Genomic DNA, 12,135 nt, shown 5'->3' with positions numbered 1-12,135 from the left:
AGAGAGCACTGACCAGCAGGCACGGCACCATTTCAGAAGGCAGGAGCTTGGCAGGGTAGGATCTGTGCTGTTCTTGCTTTCATGCACAGCTGATCTCCCTCTCTTCCACCTCCCTGTGCTTGCAAAACAGTTTGAGATTGGTGCTAGGAGTTGTAGGAGATAAACATTATCAACGAGAAAATCTCCCTATTCATTTACAGTTATCTCAAATTATTTCCTGGCATGTGTGCTCACTTATTCTGACAGTGGTGAATTTCAAAATTAAATTGATTTCTTTCTGCTGGGCAATATTTCCCCTTGGGCCAGCAGATGTTCAGAACCAGCAGCTCCTTTCTCCCCTCTGGCATTTCCCTTTCCCACATCAGTGCTGGGACAGGCTGCCCGCAGACAGCAGGACCTCCTTGACTACAGGCCACCCAGAGCTGAGTGACGGAGGTGGCAGGGGCTGCCCCGAGCAGAGCTCCTGGCCGCAGCCCTGGCCCAACAGCCCCAGCACCATACACAGAAGCTGCTCCCTTCCACATGTCTGTTTCAAAAGCTTCGCTGCATAGGGCTGGACATAAACCTTTCTGTATACAGCCCTCAGTTACGGACCAGCACAGCCTCAAGTCAGTTGTTTTAGCTGCACACAGTGAGCAGCACTTGACAGGCTATTGACTTGCAGTGATACACTTTATTAAAAGCCAGGAGGGACTGAAGCTCTTAGCTCCTTATTAAAGTGCAGACTTGTTAGGAAAATTTAGCAATATGAAAACTATTACAGTATCCAGCAGAAACAGTCCTTCTGAGACCTTCAGAATAGCAAAAGGTTAAATCAAAATTTCTCTGCTACAGTATAATCAGGAGACGGCCGGGCAATGTCGCTACATTATCATGCTGTGCATGCTTAAATTAGAACAGCACAGTGGATTTTATGTGTGGCATAAAGATATTATAATACATAGAGCCTCTTCCCCTCTCCAAATGGCCTTCTCTTCCACTTCTGACTGAATTTGAAACTGTTAGAGCTTGATTCAAAGCTCATTGAAGAAACCGTGCTTTTCATATCAAAAAACAGGCTTCAGATGGCCCTGAAGGTCCAACTGTGAACACTGGCAAAATGATAGCTAATGCCTGGTAATAAGGTGGAAAATAAAAGCCCTCAAGACATATCTCTTCAGTTACAGAGTACAGATACCATTTATGGCATGGATATGACACCATCGACCAATGCAATGAGCAAAGGCTTTGAGAACCATACAAGGGCCAACCTTGAAACATCTCCACTCTATACTTTCTATGTTTGATAACCATAAGTGCAGCTCAGCATGACAGACTGAACCTATGGCAACAGATGCCAAAAATAAAGGGAGGAGCACTTAGGGAGACAAGCAGAACTGTATGGCTGCTGTGTGTCTCAAGCAATAACTACAAATCTCCTCCAGAGATAATCTTGACTTCCCTCACTTTACCACACAGCCACTGCAGCCCATGGGTGTGGGTCAGGATCAGTGTCAGCTGAGTATGCATCATGGTGCACACAGATTTCATGGACCCAACACATGAACTGGACTCAGAAAATGTAGGTATTTATATACTGATTATGCAGAGCAACTGTATGCATTGCTGTTCTGCACTGGCATAATAGGCTGGGCAGATCCAGTGCCACAAGTGAGCACAGCCAAGCCTCGTTGGCATTTAGCAGCAAGGACCGTTCTCATAGTCTGCAGAGCACAAACTTGTCTGAGCTGTCAGCCCACAGCACAGCTCAGTCTGAAGATTTGTCTAACCCCAGCATAGGATCTGAACAGTGTCAATAAACAATTAGCATGCTCCCAACCAAGTAATTAAATCAATGGCAACTGGGGAATTCCAGCAGACAATTCAATTACTGTATTAACCACAAAATTTGCCATATATAAGTACTATAAGGAAGACAAAAAAAAAAAAAAAGGCAAATAAAAGACTCAGGCTGTTTGCTTCAACATTTGCTCCTGGAACAGTATAGCATCAATTAGCAAGAGTTGTGGAGTGTGTTTGATTTAAGGTGAAGATAACACTATTACAAAAAAAAAATAAAATTGCAAGAGGGCAGAATGTTTTCCAACATGGTTACATCATCTGTGTTTGAAAGAGTTGACACATTTCTTGGCTGCTTCAGGAAAAGGATAAAGTGGTAGTGGAAGGGACTGAGCTGCAGGTAATTTTCTTGCAAAACAATTAGCTTCTCTCTAAGTTATAGGGCAGCAGTGTGTAAAGACCATTTAAATCCCAGGAATATTTTATTTTTTATTAAGGGCTAGTATATTTCAATGGGAGGAAAATGCAATTCCAAGGCAATGGAATCCATCAGTGAGATGGTGCTTCTCGTCTTTCCTCAACACGTCTGTGAAATGAGAGGATGAGATGAAAGCCTGGCTGGCTGGCGGGTTTCTAAATGGAGGCAGAGAATAAAGGTTGACTTCAGGAGTCCTTAATGGACATTTTTCCTTCTCATTCACACCAAGCAAAGTGGAGGAGCTTACCTAAATCTCTCCACTCTTGTCAACTGTGCTTACACATCCTGGAGAAAAGAGTGAGATGATGAAGACCTCTGCATGCCAAGAGGCTGCCTTAGCATAGGTGTTGACTACCTGGGAACAAATTAAAAAGGAAACCTCCACAGATAAAATGAAAGGGACAGGGCTCTGCCTCACCCTTGTAGCTCTCCCATCATTTTCTGCCCTCAGCAAAACAGGAGCTCACAGCACCATGGTTCAGTCTGGCTGCGGGACAGCCTGTGCTGAGCAGCCAAAACTGAGCAATAACACATGGCAAAAAAACAGTCTTTCTGAAGCTGGGTCAGCATCTTGCTGCTTCCTGTGTGTCTCATGCTTAATTACGAGTCACATTGCACGTCTTGCTTAAACTGCTGAGAACATCTGCTTAGCTTGGAAAATTCAGAATCTGTCCAGTCATTATGCAAGATAAAATAGCTTCAATTTCAAGTGGAGCTGACATGGAGCCTACAGAATGAGCAGAACCATGAAACGGGGGCTGTTTGATCCATGATATGCTAGCTGTTGTATCAGCTTTTCTCATGAGATGAGAAGAAATATTAGCTAGGAAATTACTTCCCAGTTAGTTCAAACTGTATTTTGCAATGCTGATTGAGGTGGAAGGTGACAGAAACAATTGCTAAATATCAATAATATTATGTACACAATTAAAATGCAACCAAGTCTTCTAATACAAAACTAAATGAGGTTGTGAGCCTGTGCAGGGATTCAGTGATGTTGCTAGGTTAAATCTTCAGCTTGGTGGAATATTTGAAAATGTAATTCTTGCCTCCTCCTCCTCCAAATCCCTTTTAATATTCACAACTGGTTTCTCTGTGAGAGATTTCCAGCTCTGAGAAGTTGTTTGAGCTGAGTAGCTAAGGATTATATTAATAAAACACTGTTATTCAGGACAAATCTCTATAGGCATGTTTACTAAATAACTCTGATATTTACAGAATAAATTACATTAATTACAAACACAACAATAGCAGCAGCAACAACATCAACAACAAATATAGGTGGTTAAATGTTTCAGTCACAGCCATCACAAAGAAAAAAAAATAAGTCAGCGTGGAACCTTCTTTTGGGATAAACACTTGAAGCCCTAGACAAGCTTTTTTTTTTTTTTGTGCTTTGCTCATTCCAGAATTAATGAAAGGAGAGAGAAGCAAATGAAGCAAAACACGGAAGGCAGCAAGTTACCCTGACCTGTTGCCTGAGCTGTCGTTGTCCTGGCAAGATCATTCAGGGTGCCAGAATCGCACAGCCCCTCCAGTGCAGAACAAGGCAGCACAGCGCAGGGTGAGAGGTGTGTCAGGCAATACACACTGCCGCAACACAGCGCCCAGCACGTGCTCCCAGCAGCACTGCACCGGCCACAGGCTGCCAGCAGCCAGAGCTGTGTGCTGCAGACAGCCGCACACACCCCAGCCCCTCCCTTTGCTTCTTGGTCCCACCCCGAGGTTCCAGTGCCACTCCGCCAGCAGTGGCTGAGAGGTCCTGGGGGGCGACATCACCCTTAGGCCAAAGCCTGGCACCACCGAGGGAGCAGAGAACTTCAGTGCATGCCAATTCAATGGCTTCCTCAAGTATCACTGAGGAAAGGTCCTTCTGTTCTCTGAATGCCTTATGCACCATCTCTCCCCTAAGGCTTCGCTATCACCAGCGGCTAGGAGCAAATGGTGCTGAGTGTTCCTGCTGAGGGACCAGGACAATTCTTGGACCAAGCTACCGCCTGGTTTAGCGATCCTAGTAACACGAACTTTATGCCGGAGGAGGATGTTCTTGGTTGAAGGTAAGGGACACATCTTTCCCATGGAGAGATTTGTTCACTAGGTCTGCTCATACTTGTCAATATTCCAGCAGTTGACTTTGAACAAAGACATTTTCTCCTCTCTGTGCACTTCTTTTTCTGCAGTTACCAATCTTTGACTCGTTTATAAGGCACTTAGAGAGAGCTACAACCGAGAATATCTGCAATCTCTGTGCTGGGAGAAGAGATGTAGAATAAGACTGGCTGGCATCCATGTTGCTCTCAGCAGGAGTTGTTGTCCCAAAGCTTAACTAGATACAAAAAGCTGATTTAAAAAAAAATTCAGCCAGCACAAGGTCAATTTAAGTCAAAATCCTGTCAAAGTAATGAAGATGGAGAGAGGCAGATTTAGATACAAGAGAGAAGAGTAAAAGCAAGCTGCTCAGAGCAAAATGACACCAAGATTTCCAGTCTTGGGACTCTAGTGAAGGTCTAAATCAGGAGAAGTGAGAATAGCCACTAAGGCTGGCAAGAGGAGCAAGTCTTTCCTCATTAGTAACAGAGAGGACTGACACAGCCACAATGACCCTGGGAGAATTCAGCCTCCCAGGGGACGTCCACGGTGCTCCCCCACAGCTGCCCGGTGCGAGGCCACACACAGGCTGCCCACGGGCACTGCCGTCTTTGCTCGGCCCAGCACCGCGCATCCCCCTGCACCCACCCGCAGCCAGCCGGACAGCTCGGCACTGCCCCACGGGCTCCAGGCAGAGTCCACTGCCCACCCTGGGGCCATTCCTGCAGAAAATGGGAAAAACATCTGCAAAACACTCGACACGTTAGTAGATAAACCACAAGTGGTACTCAAAAGTGAAATGATTCAACATGAATTACTCGTTTGGTTTCACAGATGACACACCAGCCAAGGAACACCCTGTTGGGTATTACCCATTTCAGGTCTGATACATTTAGTGAGGAACCACAATTATTCTTGTGAGGAGAGGCGCTTTGTATCACCTTCAATTTAAAATTCAATTGTCTGAAATAAGCTCCCTAATATAGATTTAATAAGATTGTCTATGTTAATTATATATCAATTTATTGTTAAAAGAGCACTAAAGATTTAATAAGATAAATCTAAATGTTCTCTCGTTAGTTGAAAGCCACATGAAGTAAGGGTGAAATTCATGCTTGTGCCACTCAGCGTTAGACCGATGCAGAATTTATCTAAAGCCCTGGAGGCACAAGTACAATGTTGGTCTTGATCTGACCTCACTGCACAAAAGCAAAAATCGCTACAAATGCATAATGACCTTTTCATCAATATCAGATACTTGCAAAGAGATTTTTTTTCAAATCAATTTAATGCTTCACCTGCAATTCAATACCAATGTAATTAGATCAAAATTATGCACTCAACTATTATTCACTTTGCTGCTACTCAGCCACATGATGTTTGAACAGAAGAACATAAAACAAAACTTCCCTTTAAAATATGAAGAGTGAAGTTTTAACAGGTATTTTGTGGAGGGACATTTTTAAACCATTAACAGGTGTGTTCATTTGCAAACAGGCTTATCAGACATTACCACTTGTAAGACAGACTTTGCTCAGAGTCCCAGAAAACAAGAACAGGAGCTGGAGAAATCACAGATCAATAATCTGTCTTCCTTTCCATAGCTAAACCCAGAAAATATTGTTTAACCTGACTTTTTAGGCTCAACTTCTATTAACACACCCTCCCTAAACAATCCATTTCAGAGCGCTCTGGTCCAAGAAGACTTTTCTGCCAGGGGAATAAGTAACCACCCATGCTTCAGACTAAAACCTTGAGCTCCCATCCCACAGACATTTAAATCCTTGTCTTGCTGGCTTGGGATGCTTTGTGCAAGAAGTACCTCAATGCAACGGTACAGAGTGGAAGGAATGGTGCAGGACTGCACAGCCCAGGCCAGGATGCTGTAGTTTGCCCAAAACTGGATTGCAAGAATTTGGTCTTTTCATTCACAAAGCATCCCTCTGCAGGATGGGAAGAAAAAAAAAAAAAAAGGAAAAAAACCAGTCTTACTGCAGATACTCCACTACTTTAATCCTTCTCTCCCTCTTGTTTTCACTTTTAACTAACTGTATTACTTTGTCACAATTTGGATTGATACAATTGCAACTGTTCTAATCACTGTGAGCACCCCCTCGTAAATACTATTAATTGTTAATATTGTACTGCGGAATAACAATCACTTTTTTTTTTTAATGAAATTTTGATTTAGTAAATCATTTTTTGAAAGTCACAGATCTTATTTTTAAGTAATTTAATGAAGACTAATTAGTAAGGGAAGGAGAGTAGACAAAAGAGCACACAGGGTACTCAGCAAAGGCGTTGGGTAGAAGAGATCCACATTGGCTCAAGCTATTTACAGGCAATAATAGTCTGGCTGGCTAGGGCAGAAAGTAAAGCACACAAAAAAAAACCACGGAAGTTTCTCATAGTATAATTAATGACACAGAACTAGCTGTAATATAGAAGTGTCATGTATTACTTTCACGATACGAGATGCTTGCAGTAGCGATAACAATAGGACATCAATTATCCTTTTAAGTTTCTTTGCCTCTGATGGGTTCATTTTCTGTGCTTCCTTGCCTCCATTTTAAATTACTCAGATGAATTTGGAGTTCCTGAGAGGGATTAGCTGCCCATGGAGCTGACTGAAGCTGTTGCCTGCTTGCAGACCTGAACCAGAATTTCCCATTTGCCTGCCTCCTGCTGTGCAGTGCAAACCTCTGGGCTGCACAGGGCTCACACAGCCCTGTAAGAGGGTTATTTGCCTCCTCTCGTGCCAAGTTATTCAGAAAAGTAGGAATGAATATGAGGTGCTTTAGAAGAAATGTATTGAGTAGCTTAGATTGCTTACATAATTTTAAAGATTTCAGATTAGATCCTCAGGAGGGATCGATGTTTTTGAAATAGTGTGCTTCTGTCTTCAGCAAGAAACATGTGGGTTGTCTCTCTCTAAAGCACGGTGACTTTATTCAGACCTCATGCAAGTGAAATTTAGTCACATTATTCCAAACAAGCAGGTATTAGAGAGAAGAGTTTTGACATGAATATCAAAAACACTCAAAGAAAATAATGTTCATTAACAAACAAATAAAAAAAATCATTCTGAATAAGACCAGCTGATGTTATCAGAAGAACATGTGGGGTAAAAAAAGAAAGACAGAAAGAAAACTTGATATAAATCAAGTTTAAGCAGTCAACCAATCATCAGCTCTCTAAATCAAGAAATCTGGCAGATTTTCCAAGCGAGAATCAATCTTCCTGTCTCCATAGCAAATACCGTAATCCTTTTCCCACCATGGTATAGAAAATGTATCTGCCACATTCAAAATTTACTGAAAAATATTCCACCAGCCTGTTTGAATGTTGCAATTCAAAATACTTTTAAACAATAGGCCAGAACAGTTAGCACCACTCTACCCTCCTCCTCTGTACAAAAAGGTTTTGATAGAGAGACAGATCTCCAACTGACATTCACACCATGCAGAACTGATCTATGGTTACCCTGAATGCTCCTTTATGCCTAAAGCTCCTAATGCTGCTGCAGCCACCCCGTGCATCTGCTGGAAAAGCTGCTTTCCTGCACCCTCCTGCATCACTGCAAGGTACTGCTCTGGCCACAGAGCTCTGCCTACGTTAGGGATGGGGCACACGGAGGCAAGTCTTCTAGAATCATGCTGGGAGACTGAGCAAGGGAGAAGCCACCACACTCGGTGTGGTCACACCTGCAATGCTATAGGGATGAGTCCCTAGAGCCACCCATCCTTAGACGCATATGACCCAGGCTTGGAGGGAACCGGCTGGTGCACTAGAGCATCCTGCCCAAACTACTCTGACACTCACACAGCAGGACTGAGTTGCCTTACTGCTTACATAGAAGGTATTTGTGTAGCTTGAAGGCTAGAAGGGCAATACAGGAGATGAGGTACCTTAGCCACACAAGGAGCCTGTGTCAGTCCCTGATGGGATAGTCATATGGCACCCAGCAGAATGACAACAATCCAGGACCATCTGCCAATGCAAACTTATCACCAACATTCACCATCCCATACACATACATCAATATCCTGCATTTTCCCCTTCAGCAGTGGGATTCACATTTCTGTCATTCCAAAGGTTTGAGCAGAAAGGTGGCTGCAAGTAGAGCTTGGATGAAAACAAACTTAGCCCAAATTGCCTTCGTTATAGATTCTCTAAAACTCAGAATAGATTACTTGTGCTTACCCCACTCCCCATCTGCCAAACTCCTAGACCTCCAGCATCTCAGACAACAGGAACATTCAGGCAGGGTGGAGGTAGCCCTTTGAATAAAAGGGACACTGCTACATCAGGAGAGACTGCTGCTTGTAATATTTAGGGACTTTTCCCTTCTTCCATCCTTGACAGAGGTTCAATATGGAGGTGAACTTTGTGGAGTCCTCCAGGAGCTGTAAACGGTGGTGTTCATATTCCTGCAGCAGGTGATATGCATTTCCAGAGCCTGAGGAGATGCACCTGCTAGCTCAGCTGACATCTTGTCACCTCATGGGGTGGCAGAGATGCTGCTGAAAGCACAAAAAGGTCATGGTGAAGAAAAGTATACAAAAAAGCAAGTACAGGGAAAGAAGCAGGAACTTAAGGCCAAACGATTAATTCTCAGTACAATGTACTAAATCAATGCAATGCAATATTAGGATATGTTTATGCACCAAGAAATTCTACTGATTTTGCAGAAATAACCCTGAGGCAACAGGTAACGGAAGAGGAAAAAGCCTATCATATTAAGAAACTATTTGAGTCAATGTCACTGAAACAACTAAGAAACCTGAGGTTTCACTAGAATTTTTCCTAAAGTGTTTTACTTTATTTCTGAACAACGTACATTCTAAACTTATTTCTTAAGGGCAATTTCTAAAGCATAATTGTGAATCAACAAGCAGTATTCTCCCCTTCTGCCATTGTTTAAATTCCACAGGACTTCAGCACATGCTTATAATGAGGCCAACCTGCAACTGTTTCGCTGGGTTGTAGCTCGTGCTGGTGCTGTATGGATGCCTCTGGGTTGTTAGTGTCATTTATTAAGCTGTAAAGTTGGCAAAATTGCAGTGAATTTGGACCCCCTGGAATATGAGAATTTTTGTCTCTTTGCATTAACACTGGTGTCCTGGCTTAATTCCACTTTGTTTAATTATAACCTAGAGTTCCCAAATACCCCACATTGTTAGCTGGGGAGGATGAGCTGCTCGTAACTGTGCTTTCACCTAGCTCTGCACTGCTGAGCAGCTGCAGCTCCTAGTCCTGGGGGCGGCTGCACTTCAGTGGTGGGTGAAATGATGGCTATAGATCATTCATGTACCCACCAGAGATTTCTTAAAGCATGTGCTTCAGAATGAAAGGTTATATAAATGGAAGAATTATATTGTATACCTGTTATAAACAAAAAGAGAGGGAATGGCTCCAAGCAGTACTGTTAAGGAGAGGCAACGTTAATAGCACAGAATTCAGTCTTGAAGACCCCTTTATGGAGAATAAACAGATAATTTTGAAGCTGGTCCAGAAGGTACAAGGCTGTGAGTTGTAAGTGAACTGCCTCACTTGACCTTCAAGGGATAGAGGAGATCTGAGCAAAACTTTCAGAAATACATTATGTTTATCACTGGTGAGGGCAGGTTGTTTCCTCCCTATTTATCCTGTAGTCTCTCTCAAAAAACCAAAACAAACAAAAAAACTTACAAGTGCTGGGCTCTGTTTGTTTTTTAACAAGAAGTAGTTTGTATGCCAGCCAGAAAAGCTGAGGTTTGATTTTGCTTCAAAGTATATATGATACAAGAGCAATTGTCTCTGTAAAGCAGCAGAAGGGGACCTTACAGATTTTTTTCTATTTTGATTAAAATGGTTACTTTTCTTCCAAAGGGATATACATCTCTGTCTCAGTTTTCAGCATGCATTTTAACTTTCTTGGAAGCCAAAGAACACACTTAATTTGAAAATGTGAGAGTCTCCCTGGAGCTGCATTGCAGATGTTTCACCTTCCTGCTGTCCTGTGAGCTGGGCCCATTCCTCACCTCATCAGGCAGGAGCTGTGCCCCTGCACAAAGCAGCCTGATGTTCCCTTAGATGAATATGCAGTAACGATGAGATCTGACCCGCTGTTCAAAAATCAGCAAGAACAATTTCCGTTTAAAATTAATTATCGCTGACATCTAATACAATTGTAGCATGCAGGCAGATACCAGCAATTAATTAATCAGCAGGTTTTTTTTAAAAAGAGAGAGTATTGATTTGTTGTTCCTCATAAACCTGGAATATTAGATTGAGGACAAGACAATTACATAATGGAAGAGAAGAAAATTGGCCTTCATGAATAAGACAAATGGAAAGTGGCCTGGATTTCCCTAGTTTTCTTGCAAGACACCTGTATCCTTGCCAGGACCACTGCCCAAGAAAGGCACTTTCCAAACAGCTAACTCATTCTTCAGAAAAATTAAATCTCTCCCTCCCCAACCCTCTCAAAAAAAAAAAAAAAAAAAGAAAGAGAAAAAAAAAAAGACAATATTTCATTTCATGCCTCTGATGGACCCAGCTGCCAGCAGCTGCAGCCCAGCCTCCGAGGGGCCTTAGCTGCTTTGGCGTGCTCATCCTCCCAAGCCACCATGAGAAATTTGCCAGCAGTGCCTTTCTGCATCAGAGAACACCAGCCTCTCAGCCCCAGAGCATTTCCCATGAAAGCTTTGGGTGAATTCTGTCCTGTTTCCTGCACACTCTTTCCTGTTCAGACAGCAGCGGCACCTGGGACCTGAGGTGGCACGGCCAGGACACCACGGCATCAGCCACACTCTGCTCAACCCTAAAACAGAGCAGTCTCTTGGTAATCCCCTGCCCTGAGTGCAACTCCAGTTTATCATTCCCAATCACACCCTTCTGTCTGTCTCTACATATATATGATTTCCCCTCGTAACTACTCTCTCCCTCAGATGGAAGCTCTCCTCCAGCTCTGCCTGGTGCCAGCTGCCACAGCCCAGCCCTGGCCCCATTTCGGTGGCAGCCAGACTCTGGGAATGGGTTTCCAAAGAATAAATAAATAAACAAATCCTAATTAGTGCACATCAAAGCCACATTTTTTTTTCATCTGCTTCCACAATGATGTTGCTTATATTAGAATGAGAGCAACATGCAACCATGTACCCCACGGAAATCAGGTGCAGTAACAGCAAGTTTTGTTAAAAGGGATTTTTCATGTACCTTCTGTCAGAACTCTTGGGATGTCCAACATTTCTCAGTGACCAAGAAGGGGCACCGTGCACCACTCCAGCTTTCCTCTAGCTCCTCAACATATGGAAAAGAAACTTGGTCAGAGCTTTACCTTTATTTTTAAAAAACAGACTCAAGGATATTTTAAAATCAGCATGTCATCCAAAAGCCAGGAAGGACATATGCTTCCTTCTGAGGATGTCTCCACAATGTCTACGAGCACTGGGGACATTGTGGTCTGGGTCTGACTGGAAGGCAGGCTGGTGTCATCACGGTCCCACGCACACCTACCCCGGCCCTGCCTGCACCACGGGCTGCTGGCCCCTCACCCGCAGCCTCTCCCTGTGCAAAGCGCGGAGGGGTCTCCAATGGAAGATCGCATAATTTGAGCAGAAAGTACTGACTGTGGTTACTCAGCATTCAATGACAACATGGTTGCGCACAGACAAATCTCAGTGAAAAACAAATGCTGACAAGTTCTCAGGAACGCTGTTTCCATAGATGTGGGGCATTACTGCCTGCTTGAGCTAGCTGGCTAGCAAAGATATTCTTTAGGCCAGAATTTCATGCTTCCTTTCTGT

At 43.3% G+C, this 12,135-nt stretch overlaps 1 long non-coding RNA gene across 1 annotated transcript; it reads right to left on the bottom strand.

Moving 5' to 3' along the window:
* Nucleotides 1-1,438: 1,438 nt before the first annotated feature.
* LOC310884340 lies at nucleotides 1,439-9,476 on the bottom strand. The gene is made up of 4 exons (XR_014574181.1): nucleotides 8,549-9,476; nucleotides 3,729-4,597; nucleotides 2,505-2,612; nucleotides 1,439-2,412 (listed from the first exon to the last, which is right to left on the bottom strand). It is a non-coding gene; the product is annotated as an uncharacterized lncRNA (long non-coding RNA).
* Between the last annotated feature and the right edge of the window lie 2,659 nt (nucleotides 9,477-12,135).

This window comes from Anser anser, assembly GCF_964211835.1.
Source record: "Anser anser genome assembly, chromosome: 20".
Classification (NCBI taxonomy): domain Eukaryota; kingdom Metazoa; phylum Chordata; class Aves; order Anseriformes; family Anatidae; genus Anser; species Anser anser.
The sequence above is the reverse complement of the archived record's forward strand: the minus strand, read 5'-3'. Positions and strand labels throughout refer to the sequence as shown.